Source organism: Chamaea fasciata, unplaced genomic scaffold (genome assembly GCF_029207755.1).
Source record: "Chamaea fasciata isolate MVZ Bird 193981 ecotype frontalis unplaced genomic scaffold, bChaFas1.0.hap1 SCAF_6, whole genome shotgun sequence".
NCBI classification, from domain to species: Eukaryota; Metazoa; Chordata; class Aves; order Passeriformes; family Sylviidae; genus Chamaea; species Chamaea fasciata.
Genome location: NW_027094091.1, coordinates 52,707,121 through 52,719,460, shown reverse-complemented (window position 1 = coordinate 52,719,460; position 12,340 = coordinate 52,707,121). Strand labels below are relative to the sequence as shown.

Sequence of the window (12,340 nt, the reverse complement as noted above, 5' to 3'; positions counted from 1 at the left end):
TTATTTGTTATTTTATATAATAGTAGCCAAATTAAGTTCTAGTTGGGTTTCATCCCTTCTAATTTTCTCCCGACATAACCTCATGAAGGCTTTGTAGTCCTCCTGAGTTTTCTGCCTCTTCTTGCAAAGATCTCAGATTCTCTCTTTTTTTTTTTTTTAAATAAGTTCCAGTGAAAGCTTGCTGTTCAGCCATGCTGGTTATCTTCCCTGCCAGCTTGTCTTCTAGCACATGGGGATGGGCTTTTCTTGCACCATTAAGATTTCTTTCTTAAAAATGTCCAGCCGTCCTGGACTCCTTTTCTCTTAAGGATCTATGTACTTTCTAACCGATGCTCCTGGACAAGTGTGTTCATTTGCTGGCACTCTTTGAGTACTTTGGAGTGTGAGCTTACAGGTTGGGATGGGCACGTAGCTCTGGGCTCCTGCAGAGTCACACTAATCCTGGCTCAATAAAAAAACCTTCTGAATTGGTTCAGCTCAGTTATCAATTTGTCATTGCCCATGCTCACATCAAAGTTCTGTTGAAGGCTACATTCAGAATGTTTTTGAGCCACACTTAGACATTATCAGTTTGAAATGAATACCCTTAATTTTTGATACTGAAAGTGGAAAATTTCTCTCTTTCTATTCTGTTTGATCTGCCACTGGTTTAGTGGCTTGATCTTTGTAGATTACGTGTATCTATGTGCTGCAGCCTCACTGAAACCAGATTGACCATAAAACAAATTCTCTTCCACATGTAGAGGTGGTGATAGAAGTGTCTACTCCATGTATTAGGAAAGAGCTCATCACTTGCTTTGTGATTTCTCCTGTGCTTGTCTGAGCGAAATATTTTCATATGGCAGGACTGTGAGCTCCAGGTCAGCACAAATTTGCATAGATTGTGCCCCAGCCTCCTCAACAAGCCAGGTTCTAGCAGCACTTTGCAGAGAGGCATTAAAAATAGTAACCCTATTAATATGTAATGTCGCTACATCAGCAGTTCTGTGCAATTGGCTGTGATTAACCTGTGGCTGAACAGCATAAAATTGTAACTGTTGAAAAACTGAAACCATTTTCTCTTTTAGTACTTCCATGGTTTTGATCAGTTGCTGCAGGTCAGTCCGGTAAATCCCACCAATGGAGCTGATCACGCCAATTGCGTTGTGTGTTAAGTTTACAAATACCAAAAATTGCACTGCAAAATAATGAGCGAGTGGTGGAAGAAATCCAGAATGTCTGCAAGAGTCTGTAGAAGGAATTGATTATACTAAGTTATTAGGGCTCATAAGTAATTTGAGTTAAATGACAGGAGGTAGATGGAAAAAATTCTGATTAAAAAATGTATAATACTGGGTCTGACAAATTTCCCAATAAGTTGCCCTGTTATCCATTTTTTTAAGGAAAAAAAAAATTGAAAATAGGAGTGGGATGAAGATGAGTGCAAAGCACCTATGCTTCATTATAATTGATTTCCCTGCAAATTTATTATTATGAAAATACCAACTCATCAAACTGTTTTGTAATTTAGAAAGAGCATTTCATGTGGGTTTTACAGCTGGTGCCATTACCTTCAAGTAATTAAATTTTGGTTAAAACCAAAAACAAGTGCCCTCATCTAAATAGTCTCTCAAATTCTGAAGCCGTGGGCTATATTCCCCCTATATATAAAGATTTTTTTTATCTTCATGATAGGTTTCAGAGTTTTCCTGGCACTGAAAAATAACTGGTTCTATAGATGCAGCAGTAAAACAGGTAATATGCAACTGTTGCTGTAAATGGATGTTCAAGAAGAATAAAAGGTAACAGATGAAACTGTAGGTCTAATACTCAGACAGTGGAGAACCAGCTGTACAGAGAACCCATTTCAATATTTGTGTTCATATATGACCATAAGTATGATTCTGCAGAATTTAAATTTGATCTCTTAATTATCTCTAATGCCTTGGTCATCCAGAATTTCTGAAACAAGTGCTAGTGTAGTCACAGGAGAAATTCTCAGAGTTTGTAGCATAGCTGGATCCTGGCATAGCTCTATGCTGCAGATTTGTTTAATGTTTTCTCTGCACACTGCGTTCTGTTACTTTGTAGCCCAGTTATCAGAACAATGCTGGTCATTTTTCTAGTGGAAGAAGGAAAAGATATGAGAAATGCTGATACAGGATGCTTACAACTGAGCACCCTAATGTCGTCTCTGCTCACTGCAGGGTAGTTGGACTGTTATGATTTTATGGTTTTGACAGAAAATAATAGTGCTAATTTTGTGCAGTCTGGCTCCACTTGAATTCATGAAGATGAAGTGGTTTGTTTCAAGGCTTACGTGATGAATCCCAGTGACAGAAAAATAAACATTCTTTTGGAAGAGGATTTAGAAATTGCACGGCAGGGTCATTCCCACACCCTGGTTATGTAATTTTCCAGAGCCAGTTGGTAGGCCCGTGTGTTTTTTATGAGCATGTGGTGTGTCTAAAGAAATATTGCATATGTCTGATAGTCTGTATTTCACTCCCTTATATACCTTAATATTACAAATACAGCAGTTTTTGGCCTCTGGTCAGAGACTCAGCTGGGTGGGATATAGCACAGGTGCTTTTCATCCAGCTGGTACTTGGTGCCTTGTCAGAATGCTGCTCTCTTCATCTTTCTTTCTCCTTACATCTTTGTGTTCATGGTGAGTTCCCTTTAGGGAGACAGTAATCACTCATTTAATGAAGAGCTCATGGATGTAACATGCAAAGCTACTCAGGAGTTGTTTTAAAATTTTAATTAAAACTCTCCTCTGTTTTCCCCCCTGGACTCAACAAAAAGTATTGAAAAGTTGTCAGGTAAAAAGCAATATCCTCATTTGCAAGCTGAAGAGGATGATTGTTCTTTTCATCAACAGCTCTTGTGTCAAATCTCTGTGAAGATAATCCAAATATGAGCAAATACATGTTGAGAGATAACTGATGTTGCCTCAGTAGAAATTCAGCATGTCATAAAGCAGGAAAGAAAGTTGTCAAACTGTATCCTTACACGTCTTTTAAGCGGTATAAATAGAATGACTGACTAGCCAAAGATCAGTTATACCCTAGGAATATTATTTCTTTTATGTGGCACTATTTTTCCTGTCACTTCTGGGAAAATCAGGATGTTGGGGTTTTGGGGTTGGTTTTGTTTTTAAACTTCTTATTTTGCTTTATTAAATGAAGAAATCAAGTCTCTGGTCACAGCTACAAACTGCCCCTGTGGAAATAGAGGAGCAGTTTCCATTACTTGCCACCCCACACAAAAATCTCTTCTAAAGATTGTTCTTCATGTTTCATTTAAACTATGGTATAAAATTAGATCAGTGGTGAAGTAAGTTCTTAAATCTCCAGTGTACAGCCATGCCAGCCTTGCTCATCTGTGTAAGACCTCTTCTAATGATAAACTTTTGGTAGTAGCACAGAGAAAGAAGACAGTGTTTGGGTCAATCCTTTTGCTGTGGAAATGAGCATTTTTCTCACCAGTCCCCCAGCCCCTTTTCATTTTCCACCTCTACACTTTGTGATGCAGCTTTGGATGTCTTAAACTTGTACTCCTACCCTCATGCACAGTGCCATGGAACAATTGCTTTCAAAATTAAGACTGGCATAGTGCATGTAGAGAGAAACACTTTAGTGGGTCTGGATGTTTTATCGCTAAAAGATTAAACCGAATTCATTACTTAATATGTGAGCAAATCTCCCACATGAGCAGATGTCGGAGAAATCCCACCTTTCCTGATTTGCCCCGTCAGAAAGAAGAACTTTTTGTTCCTTTTTTGTAGATTGCTTTTCTACTGAAACAGAGATTAGCCTTTTTGGAGTGCTCAGACTGAACATCCGAGGTAGAATTTCAGATAACTCATGATAAAAATATTGCTGACCATACTGACTTTTGTAAAACCAGTCAACCAGCATAAGTTTTGCTGTCTAGTTTTTTATTTCAGCCTATTTTCATTTAGGCAGTGGATTGCTCTGCCTTGATGTTAGTGAGCTCTGAGCTCCTTGGATGAGTACGACAATGACATCAAAGTGGATTCACACTCACAGGTTGTGTTTGCTTGTGGTTGTCATTATAACTCACATTCTGGCGGGCCTGACAGCCTTCTTGCATTGTAATTGTGTGTGCATGTTTGTGGGTATATAGCTGTACAGTGTTTATACATTTTTACAGTAAATTACTCAGGAACGTACATGTGCTTTTTTAATGCGTACATAACTCTATTAGAGTTCTCACGGATATACCTAAAATACACCACTGTCTCTTGCTAGTGACACTGATGGTTGCATTAAATTTGCTGCTAAAAAGTGAACCCATACCAAAAATCTGTTATAAAATTTCCAATAGAAAGTATTTTTAAAATGTTTATAAGGCTGTTGTTAAGATACTGAGCTGTCCTAACCTATGTCATTCTGTCATTGCATTGTTCTTTCACAACCGATTTCTCTAACGAGTATGGACTTCTAATGTATTTCTTTTGACTTTTGTGATTAAGGTTTTTCTAAGTTGTGTCTGTCTTTATTAAGATGCCATTATGTTTTGACAGTGCAAGATTCATCATTATATTTTATAGGCCATATTCTACCATATGCTGTAGTTTGCTGATACAGTACAATATTTGACTCTTTGTTTGTTTATTCATATAATTGATTTATTTTTTTCACAGCTTAAGCATCTTTCTAATTATCTTGCATTTATGCCATCTTTTTCTAGCTTCTTGAACAATTTATTAGGGTGATTTACTGGCTCAGAATATAATTTTTTACTATTTATATCCTAAGTTTTACAAAAATATAATTACATAGTATTATTTGGAAACATTATTTTCTCACATTCTAGTCACTTCAGGGCTTGCATTATGTGCAGCTTAATTGGCTAGGATTAGTAAGAATTAGTATAAAATAAAATATTAGCATTAGAATTAGTATAGAATATTCTTCTCATTATTTTGATATTCAGTTCCTTTCCCTGTATATTTGTATCTGAATGCTGCAGAGGATCCTAGAGCAGCATTTCTAGGTATCTTGACAGTATTTAAATCAGAGAAAAAAAATATTCTGTAAGAACTTTGGTCCTATAATATTGTCATTGCATAGTGCTGTGTCCCTAGCGTTGAAATGAGTGCTGCTTATAAGTGATTTTCAGAACTGTAGACAGATAAATGAAATGCAGTGTGGTCTTGCAGAGCCTACTGGAAAAAAAAAAAAAAGACATTTTGGTAGTTTGGTACTCTTATGGAATATGTTTCCATCAGATTGGAAGAATGTGTAGCAGGGTGTTAATTTCAAAGCCAGTGCTTACCTTTATTCATGCAGTAGAATCAGTGTATAAATAGATTTATGGTGAGTCTTCAAGAACACATTATTCTTGTGCTTTTTTTTTAAGGTTTCAGTTAGTTTTGTCTGTGTCATGGTTCCAATGCAGAACTTTATTCCATTTTTTATGGAATACAGGTAGGAATTAACCTTTTTGGACATGCTGGGAACTGAAAATACTTGTTCTTATAGAACTGTTTCAATGTGTCAAAATAATAAAAATTTACATAGCTTTAAACTACTTTTTCATTCAGATCTTTTGAGGAAATGCAGTACCAGGAGGGATAGCTTTACTCCTGTGTCATTCAGAAAGGGCTCCCCGTGCAAGTTACACCCCAAAAAAAACCCTCTTCATTTATTCCATCTTGGTTTTAACGTTAAATTGCAAATTCCTGCCATTATCTGGAGTATAGCTGCAAAAGGGAGAGGGAATGAAGCACAGATGCAAAAATAGGAACAGGAGAGAAGTGGCAAAATATGAACTAAATTCAGAAATGCTTTGCTGGAAGGGGGATGGTTGGTTGAGATAGTCTGACACTCTGGCAGGCTTGCTTCTGTATTTGGTATTTGCTGAAGCAAGTAATTTATCCTGACAGTAACTTTGCCAGTACTGCAAGAATCCTATTTCACTAAGACTAACACTTTTCTCCCCTGTTTCTAAGGACAAATATGCTTACTCGTTCCTGGATCTTCCTGTCATCTGTCTCTTCTGTGGTTTGTGTGTGTATTCTTCAGCAGGTGTTGTTATATATGAACTCCAGAAGTAAGATCAGTCAGCTGAGCTGTTTGACTTTCTTAAGGTGGTGGGTTTTGGTGGGTTTTTTTTGGTTTAGTTGATTTGTTTTTGAGGGTTTTTTTGTTCTTTTTGGGTGGGGCAGGAGGCTTAATACAGTTTGCTGTTGCAAGATGATGAGCTCCAACCACTAGGGAAAGCAAGAAGACTAAGATTTGGGGTAGCCATTATTCCATATGACTTTTAGAGCAGTAACATAAAATATTCATGTACTGTCTGATGAAATACTCATGGCTTTGGCCCATGACAGTTTTCAGGGCCTTCTTACTCATCACCACTATGGTAAGAAGTTCACTCAGCTTCTTGTGAAGGAAAAAAAAATTGAAGGAGTGAAAGGAGAGAAAAAAAACCCTGTTTATAATTGCATAATGTACAGAATTTATTCTGACTTAGAAGGGTGCTGGTAGTGAGATTGTGATACTTAACTTTTGTGTTCCTATATAAGGGCTTAAGGCAGAGCTTTATTTAGAGAGGTTTCTGCCAGCTAAAGGCATTGATAGCTTGTAATACTTGCGGTTAGAGAAGATATTGTACCCTGGATACCAGCAAAGAGGGGGCTTGTACCAAAGCACTGTTTAGTTTCATACCATGATAGGCAAAGTACAGCTGAAATTAAAATAATGGCATTAATGAAAACAGGGCTAATTTTTAAAGCAAATTCAAGCACGAACTGTAGTTTGTGTATTTTTCTTACTTTTATGTGGCTTCATTTTAACAATTCTAATTTTTACTGACAACAACAAATCTGAAATCTGTCATTCTTTTCAGTTTCAAGTGCTGATCCTGCTTTATATCATGGTCTTGCAGCATAAGTAATCAGCTAGTCATTAGCACAGTTTTTGCCATGGGTGCCTGAATTCCAGTTTTCTACTTGACTCCATTGCACAGCATCTCAGTTGCAGCATGATGCACAGACCTTCATGAAACACATGAAGTCAATCTGGCAGCTTGAATTTAAAATAACCTCTGCGCAGGCACTCCTCATGCACTGACCATCTAGAAAGGCCCAGCCTGGGTCAGCCATCCAAGCTGACGTGAAATAATTGTCATGTTGCACAGTGGGCACTTCTGTGGACAAAGCATCCCGCTTCTGTTCTTGTGTATAAAACCAAATGCAGGCACCAAAACTGACTTCTGGAAACAGTGATTTTTTCCTACACAGACTCTATCTATGTAGAAACTAAATTTTTGAAGCACAACCTTAGATTTCAGTGACATTGAATAGTATACTTACACTGGTGATCAGAGTACTTTAACTTCTGTTGCGGTAGAATAAAGAAATGATGACAGTATGATTTTGCAGGTACATTTAGGGTCTAGACGGGAAGCCATATGAGGAGAGGCTGAGGTCACTTGGTTTGTTCAACCTGGAGAAGATGAGTCTGAGAGGGGAGCTCTCATAATTGTCTACAGCGTCCTCACAAGGGCAAGCAGAGGGACACATACTCATCTCTTCACTCTCTGACCCAAGGGAGCAACATGAAACTGTGACATGAGATGTTTAGTTTGGATATCAGGAAAAGGTTCTTCACCTAGAGGGTGAAAAAGCAAAAAAAAAATAAAGCACTGAAGATCTAGTTTAAATTTTGAAGCCAGGGATCTCAACAGCTTGACAGAATTTTCACATACAAGGCCTTTGTGGGCACCAGGAAGCTTCTGTGTCTCTGTGCAGCACAGATGTATTCTGATCAGTGCTAGGTTTGTAACTCCGTTCTTCTGCATACTAATGGGGAATTGTGCAGTCATCAGTTTTATTTTTAATGTCTGCCTACTGCAGTTGTTTTGTCTTTGTCTAGGCAGGGAAAAGATCCTTGGCTGTGGAAATTTAAAAGCTTTGTTGTTGCTATTGTCATTTGATTGATTACAGCACAGAAGAGTTACAGTATAGGTTAGTGCAGGCTAATTCTGTTTACGGAACAAGTGTTCACCTGCAACTAGAATAAATATTGTCATGCTTTAATGTAACCTTAAGACTTTTTCAAGCCAAATCAATTTCAGAAGTTAGATGTTTGCAAAGGTGTGTTGATTGTTTCACCTGTACCTCCAGTGTGCCATCGCATTCCAGACAGAAGTTGGACAAAAGGCTCTTCACCCCTGCTTTTAGAGAACAGAGATGATGCTGTTCTTGATTGGCATTTCTCACTTGTGTTTTAAGCATTTGTGTCTCATGTATGTTGCAAGATACCAGTATTTTCCTCCTTTCTTACTCCGTCCAGGAGCTCATTAATTCACAGCAAATTTCTGCTGCTGTCGCTGGCCTCTTGCTCCACACATTCATATCACTTCTTGTAATTTCCTTCTTTCAGTGGCCATCTGATATATAAAAGGTCAGTTCAATAGGTGCCAATTGAAGAGATACTCCCAAGTCTTTCCAGCTCATTTAAAATAAATATTACAGGGTTTGATGTGGAGAGATAAGTGTGTGTTAAGGTTTTTTTAAATCCATCCTCTATAAAATGAGTAGATTACTGTACAGTTAGTATAGAATTTTGTAGGACCCGAAAGTCCTATTAAAAATTTAGAATTTTCTTAGCACTGGCTTTGTGGTCTTTTCACCTTCATCTGTTAAAAGACAAATATAAATCACTAAGCTTATACAGTTTTCTGTTTATGGCACATACGTGCTTGTATTCCTAATAGTGCTACATCATATTGTAATATTTATAATTTTTAGATTTTGCAAGCCCTGTTGCTGAAATGTTTACATATTTTTGTTATACAAATTTAGTGTTGATGGCTTTCAGAAATGTAACTGAAATGATTTTGAAATGCCTGCATGTATGTGTGTATATATACACATGCTTTTGGAAGTAGAAACAAGGTCATCTTAAGTTCCAGTAAAAGCAGGATAAAAGCTTGTGAATATATTCTGACTCAGTATATAGTTTCAAATGCAATCATACCCTTAGTCCCAATCTTCAAGAATTTTAGTACCATCTGAAAAATGTGCAGTCGGTATTTATCTTTGTGTGCTGGTAGGGTTTTAGGGTTTTTTTTTTTAATAAATAAGTTGTCCTAATCAGATTATCAGAAGCAACAGACCTTGGAAGAAAGGGCAAACACAGCTTTTTAAAGAAAGATTTAAGATTGATGGCATGTAGAGAAAAGGCTCATTAGAATACCTGAGATTACCTCTGAACTATTTCTAGGTGGGATTAGATTTTACTCTTTTTTCATTAAATGCGTTCATGTGGAAGATGAACAAGTTGTGTGTAAAAATCCCAAGAAGCATTTTCAAGTAGGTAGTTTTACATGCTTAGTGGCTGTTAAGCTGTGACCACTGCTAAATGCCTTCAGGGAGCAGAAGCAGTTGTTTTACAAACAGTGTATGGAATGGCAAGAATCTGGTGATGTATTCTGCTGCTTTCCATTTCAATACTTCTAGCAAATGTTTCCAGTAGTCTTAGTTTCTCATTCTGAAAAATGTGATAGAAATCCAGGAGATTTTAATCTGGTGCTTTCTCATTCTCTTGTATGGATGGAATAGATTTTGCTTTATACCAAGGCTACAGCACATGCATTAGGATAGCATCAGTCTTTCAGCACATCAACACCAGGAGCAGCTGGTAACTGCTGCTCTTAGAGGAAGCCAGAGAAGAAATGATGTTTCATTTCCTGCCTTGCTATTATTTCAGACAAGATCAGGAAAGAAAAGGGAACTAGTACAGTTTTTCCAAGGGGGAATCTCATTTCCTTCCTTGTGCCTGCTGTGCTGCACTGGCTGCAGCTCAGGACAACGAAACCTCTGTGGTTTTTTGATGGATAACTTCAACGCCTCAGTGGCAGGAAGGGAGAATCCACTGGGCAGTCACCAAGGGAGTCATTAGACCAGAGCAATTTCTGGGTAGGAGAAGTAAGGTTGGAGGAGGCAGTTTATTCTTCTGTGTGGCTGAGAGCACACTGGTGAATTCTGACTTCCTTCTGCAGTTTCTGTGTACCAAAAAACCTGCCTTTATTTTCAGATTAAGCAACGTTTTTACTGGCATTTTGCAAACACAAAGAGCAAGAAACGAGGAGTTGTTTTTTGTAATTTACCTTTGAATGTGTAATATAAACATGCATGTTTTACAGTGCCTCTGTGAATGTTCTCATATTTGTCACATGCAGGTTTACCTTTAAATATTGAAGAATAAATGATCTTGAACAGACAACTAATGAGACATTTCTTCCTACAAGGAAGGCTTGCATTTATGAGCCACATATGTCCTACTTGTATTTTCAAATGACATGCCTTATCAAATGCTGAACTTGTTTTCTGCCTGATGCTCACAGAGATGTGTTTTGGTATTTAGAAGTACATTTGCAGATTGCAGATCCAAGCCAGTTTCACAGAATGACAGACCAAACTCTAAACACTGTTTCTGAATGTAAAAAAAGATGAAATTTTTTATCCTTTTTAAAATTTCTGTCAGTCATTATAAGTGATAGCAAGCTTCAATTTAAACCTGGACTGTAGTGGAAAAAAAATAGCTGGGAATAAAATTAAAAGAGAATGCAGTGAATCTAACCTCTGCATGGAATGCTACTTTTAAAAAGCTTTAAGCTAAAACCCAGAGGTGGAAAAATATATAATTTTCAGTCTGGAAAAAGATTGATAGCCTGAAAATGTGTCTTATCAGCCAAAAATAATCTTTATGCTAATGGACGTTCCTTCTATTACCTATAGGTAATTAGAAATTATGGAAGGGGGCAGGAGACCTTGAGTTCACATTAATGAAGTAGTACAATGAGGGAAGAGGGAGAAGAGCTAATGTGTACTGCTGTCTGGAAGACAACATGAAAGATCATTGAAAGGATATTTAATTTTGATACTAAATCAAAGTTGTGGTAGGAAATTGGAGAGAAACTTTTTCCTAAAAACCCCATATATGTAAAATTAGATCTTCATTGGCAATTTTTAATGGTAGGTTTGAGAATAGTAAAGGCTGTTATTGCTGCAGCTTCTCCCTTTGGGAGAAGTCTCCCAAAGATATAAAGGTGTTTGGATGGGGTTTTGAGTACAATAGATGGTACTGTCCCTTTATCAGACAGTCTGGAGAGGAAAATGCAAGTGTGTGGGAGGGGAAGGAGAGTGTTGCAGGCACTGGATAGCTGTGGTAAGGTGTGGGAAACAGAAAATTAGATATATCCATCAGTAACAGAATGTAAGGTATAGGAACATCCTTCCTGAAGCTGTTTGCCAATATGTACACAGGAAGGAAATGAGAATACAAGAACGGAAAAAGGTTTCTTAAAGCAGTGTAAAGGTATAGGAGGAGCCATGGAAATGTTTGTTTATATTCAGACATACTACACTGAATTCTGAGGAGGATGACATCAGGGGTGATAGTGTGTGCCTTGAAATTTTCTCATGTTATTTCTGTAAGTAAAAAGTAACATCTTTACAGGATTAAGTTACAGTGGCTTTTGGAGTTAATTGGTGAGAAATATTGTGCTAAAGCTACTTTCAGTCTGTGGTTGTGCTGGAACTCAGGTTTGGGTGGGGTTATCATGGTTTACTGTAAACAAAACTATATAAACATTGAAGGAACACCATGGTGGTTCAGCTGCCTTCAATTTCTTCCAGAAATCCAGGGAGCCTTCAGTGGCTTTTGGATTGTAATGTGAGCCTTGCATTAGCCAGATGAGATTTTTAAGCTGTATTTTCATAATTCCGTACAGAGTAAGAAGTAAAAAAGGAACAGGTGAAGACAAATAATAGATAAATAATTTAGCATAAACCTCAGGAAAGGCTATTCTTTTGGATAAACTATTCTTAAGGTTCTGCTTGAAGGCCAGCAATTTTGATGTTAGCTTCGAAAGTTGCATTTCCTGAAGCGGCAAAATGCCATTTCATGTTCAGGATATTTTAAGAGGAAGAATCCAGTCTTCCTACAGATGTTTTTACAGACTTCTACCTTAACATAAACTGCACTCTTCAAAGTTATGTACACTAGCAAGGCATAAAGTAAATATGTTAAAGTATTGAAAGAGCTTGTTTCAATTCCCTTCCTGTAGATGTTGAGTGCCATTGAATATGCTGTATGGTAATCTCATCCATCTTCTAGCTCCAGTTCTAGTAGGGTCTCCTCCATGTCCTATGTCATATCTACTGGCCTCTATATGACTTAAATACCTTAGGATATCTTAGAGAGACTTACTTACATTTAGGCAACTGACCTCCTCCCGCAATCTCAAATCAGAAACTAAACAGAGCAAAAGAACTGCAACCTACCAAGAAGAAATTTTTTTACAGTGAAGGTGATGA

The 12,340-nt window shown here is 37.4% G+C and overlaps 1 protein-coding gene across 9 annotated transcripts in view; it reads left to right on the top strand.

Annotated features, from left to right (window-relative positions):
- CCSER1 (coiled-coil serine rich protein 1) overlaps positions 1-12,340 on the top strand; it is a 628,091-nt gene that overhangs the window by 270,103 nt on the left and 345,648 nt on the right. The gene's annotated exons all lie outside the window — the stretch shown is intronic.